Below are 25,785 nucleotides of genomic sequence, written 5' to 3'. Positions count from 1 at the left end.
AGAGTGGCCTCAAAGTTGTATGTTTGAGATCAAAATCAAGTTCATAATTTTATGCATTTCTTATGTTTACTTTGTTTCCTATCTCATTAATATTGATCTGTGTTAATGTTTACTTGAAAACTCCAGATTTTCCACTGTTAGTCCCAAATTTTTTGTTCCTCCCTGTGTGTGGTGTTTTTGTGGTGTGTTGTTTTGTTTAATTTTGTTGTTTTGGTTTGGGGTTTTTTGTTGTGTTTTGTTGGTTTTTTCGGGTGGCTTTTTTGTGGATTTTTTTGGTGGGTTTTTGTTGTTTTTGTTGAGTTGGGTTTTATTTCTTTGTGTTTTGGTTTGGTTTTGGTTGGTTTGTTTGTTTTTCTTTCCAATAGAAAGGCAGTTGTTTCCTTTAGAGGAAACACCTCTTTTGAGTGTGTGTGTGTATTAGATTTTGTAGTAGTTTCTTTTCCTTCTGCTGTACACGTTGTTTTGGATAAACCTTATGATCTGAGGAAAGCCAGATGGCCTACCTTGGTAGAAAGGACTAACACATAAGGAGTAAACAGGATGGCACTGCTTAGCATAGATAAGGCTTGGAATGTATAGATAAGGCCTGAATTGTGAGGGAAGGTATTGTGTGGGAGGATGCTCCCACAGAAACTTGCAGAGAAGACAAGAACCTGGTGCAGACCCCAGGAAGGAATGCCAAGAGGTGAAAAGTGCACAGCGAGGAAGACATACGGCCTTCATCCCAAAGACCCCTGCCCACGACCACCAGAAGATACTGCGCAAGTGCAACAAGGAGGAGCTCGGGGGGCAACTATGCTAATAATTAATTGTAATAACCCCTCCCTATCCTCGGACACCTAATATATATGCAGCAGTATAGATGAATATGTATTACTTTGTGGCATATAATGACCTTGCCAATAGTCCTAGGGTGTGCACGCTTGTGGAGGAGCGATCCCCCGTGCACCCAGCGCTGAATAAACATACCTTCTTTATAACCTTATTGGTTCTAAAGTCGTTATTCCGCACGTCACTTAGAAGAGGCAATCAAGAAAATTCTAATAAAACAAAAAATATTCAGGAAAATAGATGGGAGAACGATACTTTAAGTCTTGCAGAATTTGTCTTTTTGGCTTTGAGCTTTTCTATTTCAGGATAGTCATGGTAGAAAATACTAAATACTCTAAATCTGTTTCTTATGTCTCTTCATTCTCCCTAATTGTGAGTGAGTGACCCCCAGGGACATGGGAAATAACAATTCCTGATTTTTATTTTAGAGAGAAAATATCATTTTGCAGGTATTGAAAAAGTCTGAGCCTGAGGCCAGCTCACTTTCATTCTCAAGCAAGAAAGGGATCCCACAGTGAAATATCCCTCAGATTCTCACAGGACTAAACATTATATAAAACTATAACCAGTGAATTTTGTGAGAGAATCTCCTTTTCAACAAAAATTGTTCATTTGAAGCAGCCCTAGTAGTTGATTTGAATAATGGTTTGTTTTACTTTGATCAACATGTGGGTTCTGTTGCAGACATGTCATTGTCCCTTTTTATACTTGAGGATTAAAGCACAAGTTCATTTCTGCCCCTTTAGGTACATGTCAGACTATTTGCATGTGGTCTGTGGGCATGAATCACAGCCTAAAAAGCAGTGAACATGCCAGCTCTGGTTTTGTTTCTGCTCTCTCTTCTCTTACTCCTAAAGGAGGGCACAAAAGAGTTAGATGAGGCTAGGGAGGAAAAAGCCACATCATGGATATCCTGCAGCTTTCCCTTTTCAGCCACAGGCAGTTAATGAGCTCTGGAGTGTCCCAGGTGATACTCTAAAAGTACATATTTTCCGGGTAAACCCCATAGACAATGCTACAAGTTTGGGAAAGAGGGGCTGGAAAGCTGCCTGGCAGAAAAGGACCTGGGGATATTTGTTGATAGCTGGCTGAATATGTGCCCAGGTGGCCAAGAAGGCGAAGACCATTTGGTCTTACACCAGAAATAATGTAGCCAGTAGGACTAGGGAGTTGTTTGTCCCTCTGTACTGGGCACTGGTGAGACTGCACCTCAAGTTCTGTGTTCAGTTTTGGACTCCTCACTACAAGAAAGACATTGAAGTGCTGGAGTCTAGAGAAGGGCAATGAAGCTGCTGCAGGGTTTAGAGTACAAGTCTTATGAGGAGCAGCTAAGGAATTGGGATTATTTAGTTTGGAGAAAAGGAGGCTCAGGGTAGACTTGAGATCACTCAGGTTGTAGTGAGGTGGTGTCAGTCTCTTCTGCCAAGTAAAAAGTAATAGAAAACGAGGAAATGTTCTCAAGTTGCTCCAGGAGAGGTTTGGATTGGATATTAGGAAAAATTTCTTCACCTAAAGGGGGCTATGAAGTACTGAAACAGGCTGCCCAGGGGTGTGGTTGAGTCACTATCCCTGGAGACATTTAAAAGATTCACAGATGTGGTGCTCAGGGACATAGCTTGCAAGTGCTGTGTTAATGGTTACACTTGAGGATCTTAAAGGAGTTTTTCAGCCTAAAGGATTCTGTGATTCTATGTAAGTACCTACTCACATCACAGAAATGATGGACACATCCTGAAGGAGACCAACCAGACAATCACAGGGCTTTTTGTTGGCTGAGATGAGCTCTTTGCTTCCATAGCTGAGGTTTGGTTGCACTTTTATATTTGTTTCTCTCACTGACTGCTTCCAGTGCTGAGGAAACTAAATAAGGTGGTGACAGCTCCTTTGGGCTCAGACCTGAGCATCGACGGAACAGTATTTAAGATAAGTGAACAACACAGGTGTTCCCAGTCCTGCTGGGCATCACAATTAATGGTACTACTCTCTACCTACTTTTTCATTTAATGAGTGAATTGCCTCTTTTTTTTTTTTTTGCTTTTTTTCTTTTTTTCTCCTGATTTTTGTGAGGTTAGACTCAGCTCACATATTCTGCTTTGTTCTTTGTGTTTTAAGTCTGAAACAAAAATCCATCACTCCATCATTGCTACTGTCTGATTCTGTTAGGTCACAATGAGATAATTTCTACCTGTCTTTCTTGAATCAAACTAAACTGGATGCAGCTTTTTATTCAATGAGTTAGTTTTACTGTATTCATTTCTAATATTCCAGTGGTAACTTTTGCTTTGGGTATGCCATAAAATGTGTTTGTAAAATATGGAAAAACTATCTCCTTTTAAAACAATGCAGTGTATTGCAGCTAATTAAATCAATGTCAACCTTCCAACTGCGTGATCTGAGCTGACCTGTATCAAATGAATTAGAATAGCAGCCATTGTGATGGATTTTGACATGTCATTGAGTTATTTCCTTGTCATTGTTCGAAAACTTTAGGGAGGTTTAGGGGAGGTATTTCAGAATAGGCAGAGAACCCTTCAATATGACACACAGTAAGAATAGCAGAATTAGTGTTTAGGATAGGAATACCAGCTAATTTATTTAATAAATCAGAGAAACAAGCTGACTAACTCAGTTGCCTCAAGCATTTACCCTTCCATTGTCATGTCTCCTTCTCTTGTCTAATTTAATTTTTCTCCTTGTTTCTATTTGACAGAAATATGAAATTTATAACTGAATACCTAGGTGACGAAAGCTGAAATTTGAATGTATAGCACACAACATGATCCTCTCTGTGGAAAACCAGATAAGGAGTTAGGAATATCTAATATTTGGGTCGTGGTATTCTTGGCAGCTGGTGGGTTTCACAGGATTAGAGGGGTGTCTACCAACTCTCCGATCTCTAATCAGTATGAAATTCTGACAGTCTTACTCCAGTCTGCTGGCACGTTGCTTCTTCAGTACCTAGAAGCTGCAGACAAGACAGGTAATCTTGCAAATCATGGCAGTAATTTCTGACATTTAGGCATCCAGCATGCAAAAGCATCTAACAAACCTTACCCCCAGGACATTCTGTGAAGTCATGGGAGAGAGATTCTCTGCCCTCAGGATTTGTGTCTCCTGCATCACCTGGTGTTCTTCCCTCTGGGGTTTTCTTGTGCCTGTACGCAGTCACAGAAGAAACCATTTTGGCCCTGTGTAATTCTATCACATAACATTTTTTATGTTCTTAGATGTTTGTGTAAGAAATCTTTGAGTATGTTACCAAGACTGAGAAACAACTAAAGCAAGATGGGTGCCAGAGAACAAGAAATCTCTGAAAAGCATCGGGGGGGTTAAAAATGACATGATCTTAATTACTCTAAAGTCTTCATGTTTTCATTTCTTTATTTTGAGAGAGATCCACATTACTAAGATCAACTGCACATTTTCAGATTGTTTGGCTGTAAGCTAGGAGAGATGATGGTGTGTTATTGTTATGGCTAAATCTGCCCATATATTGGAACACTAGACAGAAATATGCAGAAATAGTATTGGCAAGTTTCAAATAAATGATTGGGACACTTTCTTCTCTTAACATGCTTACTCAGATGACCTGTTTGAACTGATCCTTTCAACGCAGCTGTAGTGTCAAGTAACCGTGACCTTTTTCTGAAAGTCATGGAAATTAAAGGAAAACACTCAACTATTTGGTCTTTGGAAATTCATAGTGTGTTCCCTCCACTCTGACAATGTTATAGCATAAGATAATGTTATATAATACCTTATAAAGAAAACAAAAAGGCTTAATTCAAAATTAACTATTCTATACACCAAGCAAGAGCTAAGTGGATTACTATTATCTACCATTACATTGTTCCTGGGAGATATCTCCAGCCCTGAAGATCCTGTTTTTTCCCAGCAGATTGATATTTTATCTGGATATGACAGAAGTATTAAGATGTGTGGTGAATCTTTGGCTTAACATCAACAATATCCAGGAAGTTTGGACTGGCTTTCTGGATGTTGCATACTAAGATTGCAAAAAAACCCACCCCAAACCTTGGCAATTCCAGAGCCAAAATCCACCTTATTTTTTTATGAAATTAACAAATAATATCTACAATTACTTTAGATGGATCAGATTCTGACCTCAAAATCATTATGAAGAAAGCCTTCTTTATTTTATAATGAATGAAAGTGATACATAAATGCTTGTTCAAGATGATATGGACATTTTGGTGACATTTAAAACCAGAAAATATATTATCATTTGTAGCATTTTATTTCAAGAATACAATTAATTATGTCAGAATAACATTTATGGTTGGCACAACAATAATGGTTAGTTGTTTCATAAAGTTCAGAGTTCCATCATGCAGTACAAATAGCAAGTGAGAGCTGTAGCATGTGATGCTATGACTTTACAGGCAGATCAGATCAAGATCTTGCCATTTCCTCAACTTTCTTACTGTTTCTGAAAGCCCCATCCAATGTCTTCTGCCTCTCTGCAGGACTGGGGAGCTCAGACACAGCACTGTGCCAGCCACAGCAGCGTGTGCAGGTTGACTTGGTGCACTGGCAGTGGGAACTCACAACATAGCTGTGCTCCTAGAAACAACAAGCAAAAGGACAAAGTTGCCCATGTCTCATAGCAGATCTACCAGTGGTGGTGGCATTGTGGGACTGGCAAAATTATTTAAGATGTTTTGCCAGACCTTTGGCTAAACTGGCATCTTCCAGCTGGACAAAGTTAAACTGACACTAGTATGCTCTTGTCTCATACATTAAGGATGCACAGAAAGAACATTACTTCCTGAAATATTACAGCTGAGTTTATTTGGATGTATTTATATGAACTTTATTTAGAACTGCATTTCTTTAGATCGATTTATATGAACTTACCTAATAAGCTTTTTGCTTTCAGTCAGACATCTGTGCTTCTGGAATAGCATACACTGAACAACTTTTTATTTCTTAAAACACTCTCAGCTGTTAGCAGGTTAGCTCTGTGCACTGAAAATAAGAAAAATAAATGGGTTGCCATTTTTAAGGTTCAATGTCTCCATTGTTGCATCTACAGTGTTCAGAAGATAATGTGTTTTTTTTAAATCACTGTGGCTTGCCTGCAAAAGGACTTTGTGCAAATGCTGCATCCACTTTGTTCCCAGCACATTCTTCATGGTCTGTTAACAGCCACTGCTATTGGACAGTTCTGGCTTCTTTGTAGTAAGTATCTACTGCAAACAATCTTAGAATACCTCTGAGTGTTTGCTTACCTAAGCAAACCCTTTTACTGTGCCTGGCTCTAGCAATCTGTGCACTGAGGAAAACAACCAGCTCATTCTCCCACCTCCTGCCATTTCATGATTTACTCAGGTTTCCTCCCAAGGAACTATGTTTTCTCATGCTGTACGCTCCTTATAGATTAATCTTCTTCACCAGTCTTCAAATATCTCCTGTCTCACACGCTGTCATGAGCAATTCCTCTGGAGGGAAATTCTTGTTAAATATCCTTCTCAGTAAGTAGCTGAGTGTGCTAATGTTCTACATGAAATCATGGGGAAAAGAAGAGATCTGGGACCTGGATTCCTGATCTGAGTAAATAACCTATTGTTATTCAGATTAAGATGATTTATTGTCTTTTTTCCTTTTCTGAGTATCTGCAGGAGAGCAGACTATAAATCCCACTATTAGTTAGGGTCCCAGCTGCACCATCTAGTTTTCATCAGGAAAGGATGGCTGGTGTATGACTTAGGTGTATAGGGCTGGAGGCATTGCAGTGTTTCTAGAGGTTACTGCTGCTTGGATAACTGTGCTGAGAGATGCTGATCTGGTGTGGGTATGTAACAGCGTGCTTAATCCAGGCATTAATCTAGGCATTCAATCCATGTAAAAAAACCCCTCAAACAGATATTAGGAAGAAATTCTTCACTATGAGAGTAGTAAGGCACTGGAATAGGTTGCCCAGGGTGGTTGTGGAAGCCCCTTCCCTGGAGGTGTTTAAGGCCAGGTTGGATGAGGCTTTGTGCAGCCTGGTCTAGCAGGAGGTGTCCCTGCTCATAGCAGGGAGGTTGGAACTTCATGATCTTGAAGGTCCCTTCCTACCTTAACCATTCTGTGATTCTGTGATAACTCTTGATTTTTTTTCCCTAAAAGTTCACTCTATATATGGGGACTGTATCTTTTTGACCCAGGCTATCTGTAAAGACTGAAAGATGAGCTTTTACACTTTAATTGCGGTTGTTGTCGCTGCCAATGCAGCCAAATCCAAGTAAGAAAGTAAGTTAGAACAATTCAAAAGAGAGCAATTTGAATCTTTAGCAAAAATATTCTATCAAAACAGGGAGACAACTCCACTTTTTTTGTTAAGTCCTTCAGTGCATTATAACATGGTGTGCAAAAAAAAAGACTTGTGATGACTCACAGGAATGATTCATTCAGTCCTAGTTCTGGCTACAAGAAATTGTGGCTAACGCATTTTATTGTCAGCAGTAGTTTGGATAACAAGACACTTGATTTAAAAAATAGTGATATAGAAACAAAGGGAGAAGACGACTGCAAAGGCAATGAATTATGTCATTTTCAGTGAAGTTTTCTAAGAAACTGAGATATATGTGATCATGTTTCCTGTGCCTCTCAGTCCTCTTCCCATCTCTCTTGTTCAGTAACTGTGATATCTAAAAACTCATTCACCATGCCTGTTTATTGTAAATATTTTAATGTTTACCATCTAGACAAGAAAAGATGTTTCTATTTAATGTAAAAAATTGAGAAAAAAATTAGAAGAATAACCACAGAAACACAGGAGTTGAAGTGGATGAGGCAAGATTCGCCCTTTGCAATTGTATGCAAGGACATTAAGTTACACCAAAAAAACCCCACCCCAGCAGCTCCCAAGAAGAGGAATCCCTAAAGCTCTGTGTCATTGCATTTTAATTTTAAAAGGAAAATGGGTCAGAGCAGAACCCTCTGAAACTTTTGAGTTGGGCTTTTTGAAACAAAGTACCTTTTAGTTATTCCTCATAATCCTGCCTTAAACATGGGGAAATAGAGATCAAATGCATTAAATTAAGGAGTTGGATTTGTACAGTTTATGGGAGGTGGGTGTAAACAGGACATATCCATTTATAGGAGACACAGAAAGATCATGGCTCTCAGTTACAGAACTATGTTCACATTTCGTATTTAAAATAGTGGAAATTTCTCCCTAGCATGTGTTAGAGCTGCCAGCAAAGAAGGAGACCTCTGACAAGGTCTTCAGCTGAAGTTAAGCTAACTGAAGAAGATCTGGAGAACAACTTGCCATGATATGAGACCTTGCTGGCCATGGGAGATAACAGTGGGGGAAGCTGATCAATGTTACAGAGCATTGCTGGGTTTCACAGGTGTTTAAAGGCTCTGTGTGAAAAATTGCCATGTTTCAAAGGCAATTGAAGGGAAGTGCTGGGTATTTTCACAGGGCCAGACTCTTGCAAGGCCAGCAGTACCTGGGACATGACATTACTTATGCTATATAAAGCATTTTGTACCAGAAATGTGGCAAAAATGGGACCAGTTGCTGAAAAGCAATGAAATTATTATTTGGAAGGAAGCTGGGACAGAGCAAGGGATATACAAGGGTGGCATGGCAAAAAGGAGGGTCAGGAAGCAGGAAGTTATATGTAAATCATGTGATCTTTGCCGTTCAGAGTTACCTGTCTGGCAGTCTTGCATTGGTTGTTGCAGTCTAAATAAGAACAGTAAACCAGACCTGTTGTTCTCACCATACCACCCAAGCTCAACCTGCTGCTGTGCTCAAGTGAATAGCTGATTGAGTATTGACTCCATCAGACAGGAGAGTTTTATTACACCTGATGCAACTTTGTGTGTTATTTGAATTCCTCTGCTATTTTCCTCCTGGAGGGTGAAGTGTTAATTATACTGTACAGCTGTGGCAAGTTCTGGTTTTATGAGTTTGAAGATGCTGGGCTGAAAGCAAAATTTTCTTCTTATATTTAACGTAGTAGTAAAAGCTTCAAACAAAATTGTCTCCTGTAACATTATCACAGAAAAACAGATGTCTGATGCCTCTTGATTGTCTCTTCTCCTTAGTAACAAGCAATAGAACATGAGAAAGTGGTCTCAAGTTGTGTCAGGGGAGGTTTATATTAGATGTTAGAAGAAATTTCATCATGGAAAGAGTTTTTAAACACTGGAATAGGCTGCCCAAGAAGGTAGTTGAATTACCATCCCTGTAGGCATTTAAAAGACATATAGAAGTGGTGCTTAGGAATATGGTTTAGCACTGGATTCAGTAGAGTTGGGTTGATGGTTGGACTTGATGATCTCGAAGGTGTTTTCCAACCAGAATGCTTCTGTGATTCTGATGTCCAGCCTAAACAGTTCTGTGATTTTGGGAAGGGATTCTGATTTGATTTGATGTTTTTGTGTATCTGACCAATTGATCTGCATATTTTATCTTTATAAATGTCAGATGGCTGGGCTTACACTTGCATGATGTATCATTTTAATGTAGTCTGAACACACATGAATAAATGGTTTTGGCCATTAAACTTTTATCAGGTGCAAGTATATTTGTGACATTTTTATATAAGCCTTTGGGAGCCCCCCCAAAATTCTTCAGACTCTGTAAAAGCAAGGCATCAGTAGCACCAGTAGTACTTAGCTGAAAAAACAGCACCCAGTAGTTTTTTCCTCTTAATTCATAACATACTTAAAGCTTTCAGAGGTTTTATCTTCAGCAGAGATATTTTCTTCATCTGATGTCTGAACAAAGTAAGACCACATTGTCCTTAATTTTTTTCTACTTTCTGGCTCATTCTGAAATAGTTTTCACTATGTGCTTAGTATAACCTGTGAGTTAGGTTATAGGTGGGCCAGGAAAAGTTTGGGCACTACACTGACACTTTTCAGAGTGATGGGATCACACGGAATTATCTCTGTGGTAGCACCAAGGTCTTCTTAATACATGACTTGACTGAGCAACCCCCAGGACAAGGCTTTCACTTGACCTACTTTCTTTTTTGGTTATGTTTGGTTGGAAGCTGATGGCCTCAGGAAATGGAGTTTGGGATTGTTAGAAAGTCCCAAATGAATCTGGGATTTTGAAAAATACTAGGTCTAAATCTTGAACAGTGTCTGGGATTTGAATTCTTTCTAGTCCAAAGCTGGCCTTACAATTTATTCAGAGAAAGCTGTGGTGGTCATTGTGAAAAAACAAAGAACTAAAGTGCAGCGATTAAATTTTTCTGTCTGAGGGATATCAGAATATCTTGCTTTAGCTGGGGACATTGCAATGCTGGATTTGTCTTAACATAGCTATTTTCTTTTGTTAAAAGTTTTGGGATGGCAGTGGCAAATAAATTAGTTGTAGCACAGCCTCTGCCATTGTAGACAATTAATCTTGCAGTATTTAGAGGGACAATAATCTGTCTGGATAGCTAATTCCCCGTCTTCCCACACAAAATCAATTATGCATTAAATGGTGATAGTTATTTTTAATTTTTAGTGAGAATTTTGGGAAAGTATGCCAAAGATAAGGTCATTGTTTTATTCTCCTGTTCTCTTCACAATAGAATAGAACCAGTATTTTGAATCTCTGCATTAGAAAAAGTGTTCCTGGAGCCAGCTGGGTGTTCTCTGTGAGAAGTACATTGAATTAGGATGGTCATGTTTTGCAGAAAAAGGATACTGCATGGCCACTGTGGGAAGTTACATCAAGTTTGTGACCATTTCATGGCAGCAGCTTTTAGTAGCAGGCTCAATATGATATAATCATTTTTCAGCTAAAGGACTAAGCACTAGAAGGAAGTTCCAGCTTCAGGCTGGGATTGGCTGGTCTCACATCACTCACCTCTTTCTGATATTTTGATATCAGCTCACTCTCAAGCCTTTCTTCTCCTTTCAGTCCAATCTAATTTTTGAAATTGGCACTTAATCTTTTTCTGGGCATTTTTATAAACATTGGAGGAAAATGCATATTTTTAAGCTAATAGTATCCACCAATTTCCTTATGTAGCTCTTGCGAGATGCTCTCCAAGGTAACAGCTGAATCTACGGACTCTCATATGTGAATGGCACCATCTATTACTGTAGGTGCTAATGGCACAAGTCTCCACTGTGGTCTTAATCTGATAAAAATGCTCTGTAACAGACAGCTGCGGTCTAACAGACAATCAAATCTGTCATTAGAGAATGACCATTGATCCTCACTAGGGGCTTGGCATGCACATCAGACAGTCACAGTTTTTACACTAAATTCCCTGTTCTCTCCAATAACGTCTGCAAACGTATGTTGCAGATGCCACTGCAGGCAGAGTTGAGGTTTCCCTTTTAAAGGAGGCTGAAGATGAATCTGGATGCATAGCACTTGGAGACTAAAGTTTTCATGCAAATCATGGTATCTGCATTCATTTGGACTAAGAAGCAGCTCATAGTAACTTTCTGCAGCAATAAAGGAGTGTCTGACTGCATGTGCAGGCGTCTCATTCATTACTGCGTAGAACCTGATGGCACTTAAGGTATACAAAAAAAGATGGAACTTTATACTAGTTTCCAGCTAGAATAGCCACTGCAACACAGAGATCTTCAAGGTTTCTGACTAAACTCTTGTTCTGCCTATCACAGTTTATTGCTCAGTTTTTTGGTACAAGAGGCTTTATACCAAAATTAAGGATGCCATAATGGCTCTCACCCAAGCAACAAGTAGTGCATTAAGCTTTAGTTCTTTAACTCCCAGTAACGTTAAACTGTTCCTTTGTGAATGTTACACAACAAACATTATGGAAAATTATGTACAAAACCAAGTTGCTACTCCATGACAACATGAAGAATACCAACCTTTTGCCTTAGACATTTTTTCATTGTACAAGCAGTGAAATGAAGCACGAAATGTTCAGTTGTGATCCCAAAGGAGTACTGCCAGAATTTACCTTGCCTCAGTGATACTGGATAGCATTTAACTGCATCCAAGCAAATCACGGTCAGTCAGTTGACTTCCACATATCTGAAAAGGCAAGAGCTTGGGTTTTTTGGATTTTATATTTTTATTTTTTTCTTACCTGGGTGGATGATTGTCTTGGTGATCTTAGAGGTCTTTTCCAACTACGACAATTCTGTGATTCTGTGAACTATTTGAAATTTCAACGTTTACAACAGCAACAAAAAAGTACACAAAAAGGCATGAGTGAGCTCTTGTTCTGTATTCCACTGAGTTGTTCAATAACTGCTATGTAGATATATACATATATTTTTATGTCATAAAGAGAGAATAATGTTGATATAGCATCCCTGGTTTCACAGTATATTAGCTTTTTGTCACAGCCATAGGATGTCAGTAGAGTTTGGAACAAATTAGAAAATTTGCCTGATGTGTACTCAATAGCACAAGTGTGAAAATGGAATTCACAATTACCCTTTACCTTTGTAGATCTCTAATATTCCTGTTCAGACCCTAGCAGAAAAAAATAATTTAGGTGTACTTTTAAAAAGACGATAATTAACTATTAATTTTAATGTTATTATCTGAGAATATTATTAATACTTGATATAAACAGTCTGGAAAATTATAATTGAAAGTAATTATCTTTTTAACGGTTCACCCCTGTTTGATTATTTCTTGTTTTCTCCACCCCTACACTCCCAAAGCCTGCACATAAAAAAGAAAAGACTGTAGAGACAGTTGTTTCCACATCTTACTCACCCCCACTTTCTTCCAGGTGTAGCAACAGGGTAGTTAGTATATTGGGATCTCAACACAAGATATACATAATAAAAGGAGCAGTGGCATCTGGTGTTGCTTGTTGTTCAAGGACCTCTCCAAAGTCCAGGCCAGACATAATATAAAATTTACTCCTGTGATACATAAATCTTTGTAGTAACAAAGGTTTGCTATAGCATTTTAACTTCTATGAGTTTGTGAAGAAACAGCTGCCAGCAATTCTATAAACAGTGGACAAAATAAGCCATTTTCAATTGTTGTAGGTGACAAAATTAAGCTCTTCTGCAGCAATAAGGCCTACAACTGGTTGGGCAAAGTGGCATTTTGACATCTGAATTATCTGCAGATTTAAATAGTGCGGTGTCAAAGCTGGATCTGGTAATGACACTTCAGAATTAAAATTAAATTATATTAAAATAAATCTGTGTTCCTGGTTAGGGAACTGTTTCAAAGGAACTGTTACTCTATTGTTTGCCATCCACCACTATGTCAAGAATGTGCCTGTGACATAGACCAAAAAATCAGAGAAGGGAATTTTAAGCTGAGAAAACTGTTGCAGAAAGCTGCCTTCACAAAGACAAAGGCCAACATCAATGACTTCAGGAAAAAAGCAGTGGAAAATGGAAATGAACTTCTTTGTTAACTCTGAGCAAATAAGATAACTTTTAAAGTGTACAACCTTCCTCATAGAATCATAAAATCATAGAACTGTTCAGAAAGACTCTTGGGATCACCACCATCTCTACTCTACAAAGTTCTCCCCTAAGCCATGTCCACCAACACCACATCCAAGCGCCTCTTAAACACATCCAGGGATGGTGACTCAACCACCTCCCTGGGCAGCCTATTCCAGTGTCTAACCACTCTTTCTGTGAAAAAAAAAATAATTCCTAATGTCCAGTCTAAACATACCCTATTGCAGCTTGAAGTCATAGTGTGGCATAAGCTTGGATGGATTCTTCAAACACAGTTCTTTTTGGCCAATGCTGCAGCTTTACTTAAGGCTGAATAACAGAGTATTTATTGAAATGATGTTGAAGACCTAATCATCTTTGCAAACAGGAAAAGATGAAGATGGTGTTTGTGATTTATTAGCTGAAACCAACAACAAAGAATTTTGTATGTAATTATCATATGACAAGTATTACATTAATTTGCTATCACCAGACAATGACCTGTGTAGTTGACACCGCTGTTTCACTTACTAAGATTTAAATGTTTTAATAGAGTCCACAGATATTATATGTCAGATAAAAAGCCTGGCAAAATGGGAATTGTGTGTTATCCTTGGCTGGAACATTGTCCTGTGGGTAAAGCACAGGACTGGGACTGAAGCAGTGGATTAACTTTCATTCTCTCTTGTGTTTACCAAAATAGTTTAAAGCAGATTATTTACTCTCTTTGGGCTTCTTTCCTCATTTATGACATAAGCAAAATTATACTATCACAAGTGACAGGAGGCTAAATGAATACTGCTAAAGAAGTTTGATTTGCAGTATGTAAATATAAAGTATTACTAACAGTCCGCAAACAGAAAATCTTCTGGTTTAAGAAATATTTTTGTATGCTCCTCTGTCTCATGTCCTGCCAAGGAGTACTTCATAATATTGTGAGATTTCTGATGTCAAGATTTGCTCCTTTACTCCCCAGTGCAGAGTAGCTTGATGAGCACGGGTTGGAAGTGGTTTTATGATTTTGTATAAGTATTTAAGGGAAAAGACATTCTTAGAACTCCAAAGAATTCTAGGAGAAAAAAAATCCTGGTTGTCTAGGAATAATCTACTGTTAGAAAGTACATTAGAAGTCTGTTTTTTCAATTTTTATTTTTTTTAAATGTAGTGATTCCAGTGCAGCCCTTTTGCTCAAAAAATCTCTAGAGCTGGGAGATATATCAAGGAAGAATCAGTCTATACTTGCTGTGTTTCCTTGTAGCCCTAATTCCTTGAGCATTTCCTGTGTTGATCTGTATTGAAAATTGGGTTTGTTGAAGCTAAACTACTTCCCAGAATCTGGGGAAGGGAAAAAAAACACCACACAAAATTATAGGTTTAAAATGAGGGATCTGGAAGAGACACTGGAGGTATTCAGGTAGTTCATGTATGCTCTCAGCATGTAAGTACAGGAAACTTAACTGCATAATTCAAGGTGCTAGCCCATATCAGAAACAGGATATTGGAGCAGCTGAATCTTTGGTCTGATCCAATGCAGCAATTATATCCTTATGGAGCTGAAGGTAGACTGTGTTTTATCATTAGTGTTCATCTGTCCCAAACAGGCACTTTATATTTACATAAGAAGGAGAATTCTTGTCTTTATGTTTTCAGGATGTGCATTACACTCTACAGTACCTTCTGCTAGTAGAGTTTTCTCTCTTATTTCAGGAAGAAAGAAAACAAATTTGATCTTTGGCTGATTGCCATCTGTGGGAACTATCTGTGGTGGTGCAAACCACATAAAGTAAAGCCCCAGTGACAAATGAGAGTAAACACCTTGCAGAATGAAAAAGAGCTTACCCCAAATGCAGCAGGAAGCACTAGATATAACTACTAGTATTTACATTGTCTTTGTGAAATTTAGTAGCAACAGTCCTTCTATTTCACTCCTCAGCTGCCTTTCCTGTTACCTGGAGAGAATCTGTATGGATGTCAGCTCTTCCCTGTCCAGGTCTCTCCTGGTAAACCATCCTTTGCATGGCACAACTGCAGTATCCATTATAAACCCTAGATGGTTTGTGGCTTCTACAGGGGTGTTTCACTCATTATGCATCTATTAGATATTTGACCACCAGGTGGCATAAAAACTATGTAAAATATCACAAAGGGGTTGTAGATGTTAAGATGCAATTACTTCTCTTTTGAAAATGTGGATATTCAAATATTTAGTGGTCCTACCTATCAACATTGAATATTATTTGTATATTTTTTTTAAAGTAGTTAATAGCTTTTAAAACTCTTTAGTTTGCAATGTTATCCTATGAAGAAGAGCCCATAAATGACACAAATTACTTAGCTTTGTTAAGCCCATTGTATCATATTCTTAATCATGTTTTGTTTGTGTCAAGAACAAACAAATTCACAACTGGAAAGGAAGAGATTCTGTTATATTGTTTTGCTTAGAAACACAACTAGCCATGCTAGGAAGAATTCCAAGCCAAAACAATCAACTATTTTCCTATGTTCAAAACACATTTTATTAAATTATTTGTAAACTGTAGTGTAACTTTGAATATGATGATATAATTTTTTTCAATGTTGTGAAATCAATTCCTATGTTCTTACCATGGGAAAACACCAAGAAAATGGCTTTCAGTCCCGACAGAAAGGGAAGGCAGGGGTTGTCAAGTGTTACTGATAAGAAACAGAGAGATTGAGATGGCAGACACAAATTCTGAACCTGATATAGAGACTTTCCTACAATGAGGTTCTTGACATGATTCCTTGTAGGTTTGTGAGGTTTTTCCCACCTTGCTTTCATGGGCTGGATGCAAGTATGATGCACAGATACTTGATACTACATATATAGTAAGTACTATTCCATGTTATATTTTTTTTTTCAAATTTCTTTAGTTTTTGCCATTTTCTTGGGTTTTTTTATATTATTGTGGGTTTTTTTGCTTTCTTTTTCATTTCTTGATCCTCTCCATGGCATTGCTGGATGTTTCCTAACCTGCTGTTTCATTATTTTGACTGCAGCTTTAAATTACACCATAGAGAAGTAATAATCTTTTTTTAAATTTTATTTTTCCCTTCCTTTGGCCACATTCTTTGCTTTCTCTTCCCTGCTCATATTTTTGAGCTTCCATTCTTTTAATGATCTTATCCTGACTATATGGGTATCCTTTAATATCTTATTTGGTGCATACTATTTTTTGTATCTCTTTAACGCTGTTTTCCTTGAATTTCTGTTCTGAGTTCTTTTCTTTTTTTTGTTTTCTAGTATAATTATTTGTTGGTTTTTTTTTGTTAGACTGTTCTGTCATGTCTGATGCAAGTTGCTTAATCTATCCAACTTCTGCCTCAGCCTTATATTTCTGCATAACCAATAACTGAACTTCTCACCTTCCTCCACGGCCTCCACCTCGATCTCTCTTCTGTCACCAGTAAGAACTTGTGACAGATTAGTTTAATCCATCCATGATTCATGTCTGATACAGAGTTGGATTAATGTTAAAAATGTATTATGAAAATTGCTTGCAGCTTTATAAGCACAATGAACTGGTTTGAGGTTGACACCTCCAGCCTAGAACAATAGCAGAGAAAAATATGATACATAGTTAGTGGTTTACAATAGACAGCTCTTCCTAAGGCGAAATTAATCCAAATTAAGATAAAAAGACATTCTGAGTAATATATATTGTCTTTATTCACCTTCAGAAAAATCTGTTTGCTGACTTTTCTGTGTGCAAGAACAAAACCAGTTTTTCTAAGCCAGGAAGGCATGGATGTCTCAGCACATGAGTTTCTGTGAGACTCAAAAGGGTTTAAATGGGGCACCTCAGAAGCCAGTCAAGTGGCAAATATGCCTTACAGCACTGGACCATATCTCTGTTTTATTTGCTTCTAATAGAACAGAGGGCAGAATGGGACAGAGAAATGCTGCTTTTTGTTGCTCTTTTCCAGTGAAGTTCAGGTGGAATCTTCTAGCTCAGCTATGGACATACACAAGATTAGACATATTAAGTAGACTTTATCTTCTGATGTATTTCTCCCAGTAGGAGTTGCTTTACTCAGTTATCACAGGATCACAGAATCTTAGGGGTTGGAAGGAACCTTGAAAGATCATCTGGTCCACCCCCCCTGCCAGAGCAGGATCACCCAGAGCACATCACACAGGAATGCGTCCAGGCGGGTTTTGAATGTCTCCAGTGAAGGAGACTCCACAGCCTTTCTGGGCAGCCTGTTCCAGTGCTCTGTCATTGTCACAGTAAATAAGTTTTTTCTGATGTTTACGTGGAACCTTCTGTGTTCCAATTTGCACCCATTGCCCCTTGTCCTATCACTAGACATCACTGAAAAAAGCCTGGCTCCATCCTCCAGGCACTTGACCTTAACATATCTAAACATTGATGACATCACCCCTCAGTCTCCTGCAAGCTAAAAAGACCCAGCTTCCTCAGCCTTTCCTCATAAGGCAGATGTTACACTCCCTTAATCATCTTTGTGGCTCTGCACCGGACTCTTTCAAGTTCTGTACTGATAGGAAAATTTTAAGAAGAGAGAAAACTACAATGAGCTTTGCACTTTAAGAAGAGATGGCAAAAGACGGGAGCCAGAGTCTGCCCTAGCTGTACTACTGCTCAAGAGACAAGAGCTGGTATAGGTGTTGGCACACGTGGACTCAGAGGAACTTGCTACTTTCCATTGACAAAAACAGGCATTTCAACACCTCTAAGAGATAAAGCACCACTATTTCCTATGTCTTGCTTGAAAAAAAAGATATCCATGACTCTTCTTTTCTTCAACAGTTATGGCAGAAACGCAATCAAACTGATTCCTAGGATCAACTGGGTGAATTAATTAATTCAATATCTAGATTCAGAGAACCCTTCATGATCTAACCCATGTTTTGGAAGAGACATCAAAGGTTAATAAAATAGTTTATGACAAAACCCTTATGCATGAAAGGTCTTCACCTCTTCTGCATTAAAACATCTTCCCACTGAAATCTTCCAAAGTTCAGTTCCTTGCATTTAATCAAACAAAACAAATACATTTACAATCTTGTATGACCATCTACCATGAGTAAGTGATAAAAGTTGTTTTTTTCACTTTAAAATGCCTTTGTCATCTTTCTCGGCATCTTAAGCAATTTCAAATGCTTGAGGTAATGCTTTGAAGGAGCCATTTTTTATTGGTTTTTTTTTCCCCATAAGGTGACACCAGCTTAATTTGTTACACACAGAGTGCCTTCTCTTTCCATGGCTTATCTGATGCCAATAGAGTTCACTGTCAGACCTCTCACTTTCAGTTGGATTCTATGGGCAAAGGCAGATGATTTGCTGTTAACATTGTAAAGCACTGTGTACTCCTAGGACTCTGTACAAATAATAGTGTTGATTCATCAAGTGCCTGGAAACATACTCAGAAATGATTCTTCTTTTTATTTGTTTGGTGATTTCCTGTTTCTAGGTCTTTGGGATCAATAAAAGCAAATGCTTAGTCAGAGCTAAGCACCAAAAAAAAAAAAAGGCAATAATTTGATTCATATTCTAGTTGATGGAAAACTTCAATGAGGAACTTGGATGCACTGAAGGGACTGTCATCAGTTATAATAGAACTTTTAAGCCCTCAATACAATATGCAGTCACATTTACATTGCTCACTGATCCATTTTACTCACATCTCTGTCACAGCTTAAATTAGGGTGTATAAAGGTATTAAATCAGAAAATCGGGCCTTTAGATTTAATGGACACATATTCCCAACATTAAAAATATAAAGGAAATAGGAATTGCAAATTGTACAGTGTTGCAGGGAGTTTGCCATATCACGTTAACCTTATGGTCAGGACAGCTCCCCTCAGCTGATGGAGAGAGTAGCATTGCAAATCAGTTCATGCTAGAAGTCTTAAGACCGGCAGTATATCAAGCAGATATCCTCCTCTTAGTTCTAAATAAGACATCACTGACACTAGAAGTTTTGGAAGTGTATCAGGACAATGTTCTCTTCAAACATATAAGCTCAAAGACAAGTTTAAATATCCTCAAAGCAGACCTTCACTAATGGGCCTGCATCACATAAAGAGTCTGAATTACTCTACAGTGACTAGGTGGAAAAATAAAATGCTCCTGTTGGATCAGGTATGTCTGATTCCTGGGGCATTCAAAGGCTCTAAACAAGTGCCCCTCATATTTGGTGTTGCTGTTTTATATGCTATGCTGAAAGCTTTTACCTGACTCTAACCCCAAACCTTTTTGTTAGACTACTTGAGCTTTTACTATCCTGTTTTATAAATATTAAGTATCTACTATTTCCATAAATAAGCAGTTAAAAGCAGCTTAAAAGTAGTTTGGTCAGTTGTGTTTTCTCCTTGGAGACAGTCCTGCTCTTCAGCCCTCTCTGTCAGTTTTTGCTATTACCTGTGTGGTACATCTGGTGAAAGAAAGGCCAGAATTTGTTGACAATTTTTTTCTCTTGGATTCTAACAGTGAATGCAATCAAATAATCAAAGAGTTTTGAAGATAATTGCTTTCTAGTATTGATTTTTACCTATAAGACAATGTTTCAGGACAAAAATTTGTAACCATATTTGACATTTTCTGTGCATCTTTAACAAGCCCACTCAACGGAGTTGTGAACTAGAGTCCATCATCCACTGTTGATGTATTACGAGTTTGTTTAATGAGACAACACCTGTCAGCTGAGCAGATATAACTTCCTGTTTCCACTTTCTGTGGGCAGCTCACACCTTCTGACAACCTAAGTTGCTATCTGCACCTCATAGCCAGAGGGAGCTGAATGGGGATCCCTGCCCAGGGCTTGGTTCCAGGCACAGGAAGACAACAAGTTGTCTCCGCGGTTTTGAGCAGGTGCGAACACCCATGAAGCCATCACATCCATATCAGAGGGATGGGGGCCATGCAAGCGTAGGGAGGCTAAGGTTGTTTCTGCCATGGAATGGATGTTTTGCAACAGTGATCCCTTCACAGAGTAAGATCTTCAAAAGCAGAAGTAGTGACAACTTTTAGAACAGCATCTGGTGTTAATCATGGATGAAAGAAATATCAAAGGAGGGGCAGTCAGACACAGATCTTTATTAAACTCTCTTCTGCCTAATAAAATGGCCATATGAACTTCCTGAATTTGTTATCCCTGCTTACTCTGGATTTTCCTTTCTAGAAGGTAGTAAGAAAAATAAGGCCTGTGTTTTGTCTCCTGCATATTTTCCTTTTTTCAGCTACGGACGATCTGTTTTATATCTACTTTTTCTCTTCACTCAGAATAATTTTGAAGTAGGTCCTACATTTTAATTGCATGCTGTTTCTTTCCATATTGTTAATAGTGTCCATCTAGTTTCCAAGGAGGAGCTTCTTTCCATGGTTTCTAAAGGCAGATATTTTTATAGTATGAGATGCTTTGCTTTCACTGACCTTCAGAAATTATTCCTTCTAATTATCTTATATACCAAGATTTGAAACAGCCAAGCTACATCAGTCACTTCACATAAATGCAGTAGTATCCACAATGCGATTAAAAATGTTGAACCTCAGTTGTAGAGAAAGAAAGCCTGCTTTTACACTGTCACCAGTTTTTGAAAAGTTTTTAATAATTTCAATACTATGTTCTCAACATTTTTATTAAGCATATAATAATGACTGGAATTCAAGTACACATAGAAGTATTTATCCTGGCAAAACACAGAAAACATTTTGGACATATTATAAGTAGTCATACAGTTACACAGGACTGCAATGCCAGAAGAGACAATTATGATGAGGCAGTCCAACTTTGATGTAGAACTTGTGCTACTATTTTTTACAATATATGAATTAAATTAATAATTTTTGTTCAACTTTTAGCCAGACTGTTTCAAGCACATTTGTTTTTTCTTTAACATGACCCCCTAGTACTTAAATGTATAGCAGTGAAAACCCTCTGATGCAATCAATGAACAGCTGTTTTATTCTAACAGTTGCTGACCAACATCCTGCTTAATTGCTGATGGGGAAAAAACCCCTACTATTTTATCAGTGTCAGTCATTAATAAATCACTGCTTGTTCTTTTGGTTTAGGTTTTTTTATTATTATTATTTTTTTCCTACTCCTTGCATTTACTTACTTTCAGAAGCTGATATCTTAACTGAAGAAACTTCCCCATGTGATTCTCACCTTGCGTCATCATTGGGTTAAGACAACTTTGTACCTCAGATCATGAAAGCAATGTACCACCCCATCACTGTCTGAAGCAGCTCCATCAACAATATAGCTTCTTGTCTCCTTGAACCACAGAACCACAGAATCACAGAACAGCTAGGGCTGGAAGGGACCTTAAAGATCCCTTTGATCCCTTAAAGATCGAAGTCACATAAATGACCAGACCTGCATCAAGGAAAGTACTTTTCTTGTTCTTACACTGGGTTACAGAAGACCAGGCTGGTTACATTGCAGATTGTCATCACCTGTTAGACACCCCATGTGGTGCATGGAAGCTGCTGCATGTTCAGTCATGAGCAACAAGGGAATCTCACATGTGAGAAGAAAATCTGGGCATGGAAAAAGATGATCCATCATGTCTCTGAGGCCAGTTTTATGGAAGAGATAGCCAATATGAGAGAATAATCACAGAGTTACAGATGACATCTGTCACAAGGTGGAATGAATTGTGCTCCAGAGATGTTTTTTGTCTTTGTCAATGATTAACTTGAGCTACGCATTTTACTTTTACATGCTAAAACTATAGAAAGCGAATGCCATCTAAGTGTGTGATCTTTCCAGTGGATAAGATGAACAAAAAGCATTAACATACTTTGTAAGAAAATGTCTCTTACTGTCTGGCAGTAAGATTAACTGCAAGACATTTTAATTTTGATTTTACAGATTTGCTGTAACTTCCTCAAGAAATGTATTTCCCAGACAGAATCCACTATATTTCAGTTATGTGAAGTACATCTCAACTTTTGTAATTTTTCACTCAGTGTACCAACATTTAAAAAGAATTAATAGCTTTTGAATATTAAATTCATTTTGAAAATGTGAAGAAAAGTATCAGAACATGAAAAAATGTTATTCAATAATGTATGATGAATGTCTGAAAACATTATTACTCTATGGAAAGCAAATAGTCAACAGAATTTCCCCTTAAAGGCATTCACAAAATGCTTGTCTACCTGGCCAGAAAATACCTTAATAACTTGCAAGGTACAAAATCTTTCAACAAAAAACCAAACAAACAAAACCAAAACAAAACCCAAAAAACAACCAACCAAACAAAAAAAAACAAACAACAAAAAACCCAAACAAAATCAAACTAAAAAAAAAAAAAAGCCCCAAAACAACCCGAACCCTCCACAACTCTGAAATTAAACCATTTACAGTTATTAGTTGTGTTTCATAATTGCAGCTGAAAGTCTCTCAGCTGTTTATATAGTTTGCTATGAGTAGGTATATCAGAATGTGATGACTTCATGGGCAGGTTTTGCTTAAGTCTGAAGTTAAGTGCAATAGAAGTGGATTTTAAATTGTTATAAAACAAAGAAGCTTGCCACAATTTTAATTTTTTTTTTAGCAATCTTGTTATCACACAAATAAAAAGGAAGATATATCTGGCTGGTACAATCAGGAGGACTGTAAAGCTCCCACGCCTGCCTTTAGTAATTGATGAAGTGGGTCAGTGACATTTTACAGGGCTGTGATTGAATTGGACCCTTGAGGATAAATAGCACACAAACCTTTTCCTCCAGCTCTTTGGTAAGTTAATATTGGCAATTTCAATTTAAGGCTTATGAATGAAAGTATTGCAGGCTAAGTGAAACAAAAGAACAGCCAGAGCTATTGTCTGTGGTTGGTGCTCTTTTCCTCAAGCGCTGTTTAATCCAATGAAAAACAGAAACCTCATCTGTCAAAGAAATATATATAACTGGGCTGGTTCTGACCAGAGAGGAGTGTTCTGGAAGAATTAAAAATTTGTCATATAACTAAAAGTGCAGATTTTTAGAAAAAAATGCCTGTGGAAAATATTCTTGTTGATTTCTTGGTGAGGTGTTATATTGAATGGTTGTGAGGTTTCAGCTGCATGTTAGTGTTAAAAAAGTCTATTAATAATTTACAGTAAAAATAAATGTTTTATTAATGCCATCTGAAATCAATGCACAAAATTAAAATGAAGCATTCCCAATTGTTTACCTAAGCTATAGGACACGGTTGGAGAAAAGAGTTATTTAGTTTTTAGAATACATTGTTCATTTATTTTTAAACATTTCATTTAACCATAAATTAAATTCTTTCATGCTGTCATTATTAATATTTCATTTCTTCAATGTCACATATAACTTTTATACAAACACACACCGAATTAGCTTTCAGCTTCAATGGAATGCATCTGGAGTTTACTAACAAATCTGCACAGGTGTGTACAAGTAAACTGATACTAGCAGTTCCTCCAGACTTCATTTCACAGACAGTGTTTTCCACCATTTGGGCCTTCCTGGGCTTTGCTGGTACTAGTGAACTAAACAGGAACAGGACTTAAGTTTAGTCTCTGGTCTAGCATTTGATGATAGTGCAGTACTTGATGTAATTTTTGGTCTGTGGCAGGCATAATTTTCCCAGACAGTGCTTGGGGTCATCCTCTGGATAGCCTAGGGCTGTTCCAGCGGGCTGTACGGGTAGTGCTACCGTGCTTTGGGGAAGATTAGGGTTTAGCCATATGGATGCAAACCATACCATGTCACTTGTCCTCAGGGTCATAGAACAGAGCCTGAACCATTTCATTTAATAGCAGAGATGTAGCCAGTCACCATAGCTACTTTAAGAGCTGCAGATTCACCACTGGCTCCCTTTGGCTATGCTCCTGGGGCATGCTGTGAACCTGAGGGGAATTCCATGGATCTCTGCTGATGGATGCCATGGTGTAGCTGGTGGCCCTAAACTTTGTTTGAGAAATGCTGTAAGGTTTAATGAGAGGCTCAGGGGACATAAGGCAAATTTCTACCAAAATAGTTCAGGCAAAAGTATTGAATTCAAGGGAAAATTTGTCACAACTCTGTTTGGGGGTTAGCTCTGTTGCCACTGAAAAAGCTTAAAGATGAGGGAATAGAGTGTCTTCACAAATAGCTAAACATCCACTTCCTTTCCTGCAGCAAACTGCTGTGCTTGGTGTGAATACTGAGGAGCCGTGTGAAGCACTGCTCTGGAAAGACAAGGGCTTGAATGTAATGATGGATTTACCAGGTCATGGAAGGGAGAACAGTCAGAGTACATACCTTGTATGCAGGGCATATGCTCAGTGTCACACACAGATCTTCTGTCACCACTGTGGCTGCATCCGGCCCAGAGAACTTGTGTCTTTCCTGCACATGCAGGCAGAACTTAGTTCCTAGAGTTCATAATTCTGGGATGTGTGCTTTATCAAAGGGATTAATAGTTTTACTGGGAAGTAGTTTAATCAATCTGATGAAAACTTTGCTGGATGAAAGCCTAAAACTAGGTAACAAAACTGAAACTGTAAGACTGCATTTGAAAAATGTTTTGTTCCTGTTTTAAAATGTAATATTTGGGAAATAATCTTACTAGATTTCAAACTCACTGAGTAGAAACAGACCCAGCTACCTAAGCCTCCTATCAGTAAGCATCTGGTATCATCTTTTATGTGACCAGCATATTAATTTGAGCTAGCTGGCACTTTAGGAAAATTACTGTGGGATTTTTAAATCAGAAAATACTTCTGTGCACATCCATGCTCTGCAAGTACAAGTTCATTTCTATAAAGTTTACATCTTAGAAATTTTTCAAACTCAGCACAAGAGAAGGAATAGGTAAATAAAACCCCTCTAGAGAAACCCCATCATTGCAGTGCCTGGAGTGGTATTTGAAGTATAGGAATCCATTTCCATATGGGCCTGTAGCTCCCTTTTTGTTTGTTTGTTTGTTTGGGGTTTTTTTGTTGTTGTTTTGGAGAACTTTGGCATATAATGAAAAATAATGTCAGAACCTTTGGGTTTTGTGTGTGTTGTTTTGTGTGACACCATCTTGGTGTTTCAGCCAACAAAGATGAAACTTTTTAATCCTGCTTTAGGAATTAATATCTTACCTGCTACCACTACTCCAGAACTGTCGTTTATCTTGGATTCTTGCCAGGGGCAGGAAAGAATGCCTGAAGGCAACTGTTCATTTTGATACTTTGGTTACTTAAAAGAGCAAATATTCTGTGAGAGCCTCTCAGATTTTCTTCTTTCCCATTAAAACCATTGAATGCTATGGAATGCTTCTCTGTGCTCTTTCTACACAATTAGTCCATGCTAGGACTATATTGATATAGATATTTACTTAAATTTAAAGGCCATTTGGATTTCAATTGTGTCAGTACATATGCCTGCCAAAGAGTATGGCACCATGGGCATGTATTTAAAAACATTATACATAAGAATGTTCAAAACCTCTATTTTCCTAAACATAGATAATTACTATTAGGCAAGTAAATGCCTTTGGGAGTCTCTACAACATCCCTGTTTTAAAAGTGTTGACAGAGGTGCTCTCAGTGCCTTTGACAGCTCTCTCAAATGTTCTTCAATTACAGCTGATGGCAACAGCCTCACCAAACTC

Source organism: Chaetura pelagica, unplaced genomic scaffold, assembly GCF_000747805.2.
Source record: "Chaetura pelagica isolate M959 unplaced genomic scaffold, ChaPel_1.0 scaffold90, whole genome shotgun sequence".
NCBI classification, from domain to species: Eukaryota; Metazoa; Chordata; class Aves; order Apodiformes; family Apodidae; genus Chaetura; species Chaetura pelagica.
The sequence above is the reverse complement of the archived record's forward strand: the minus strand, read 5'-3'. Positions refer to the sequence as shown.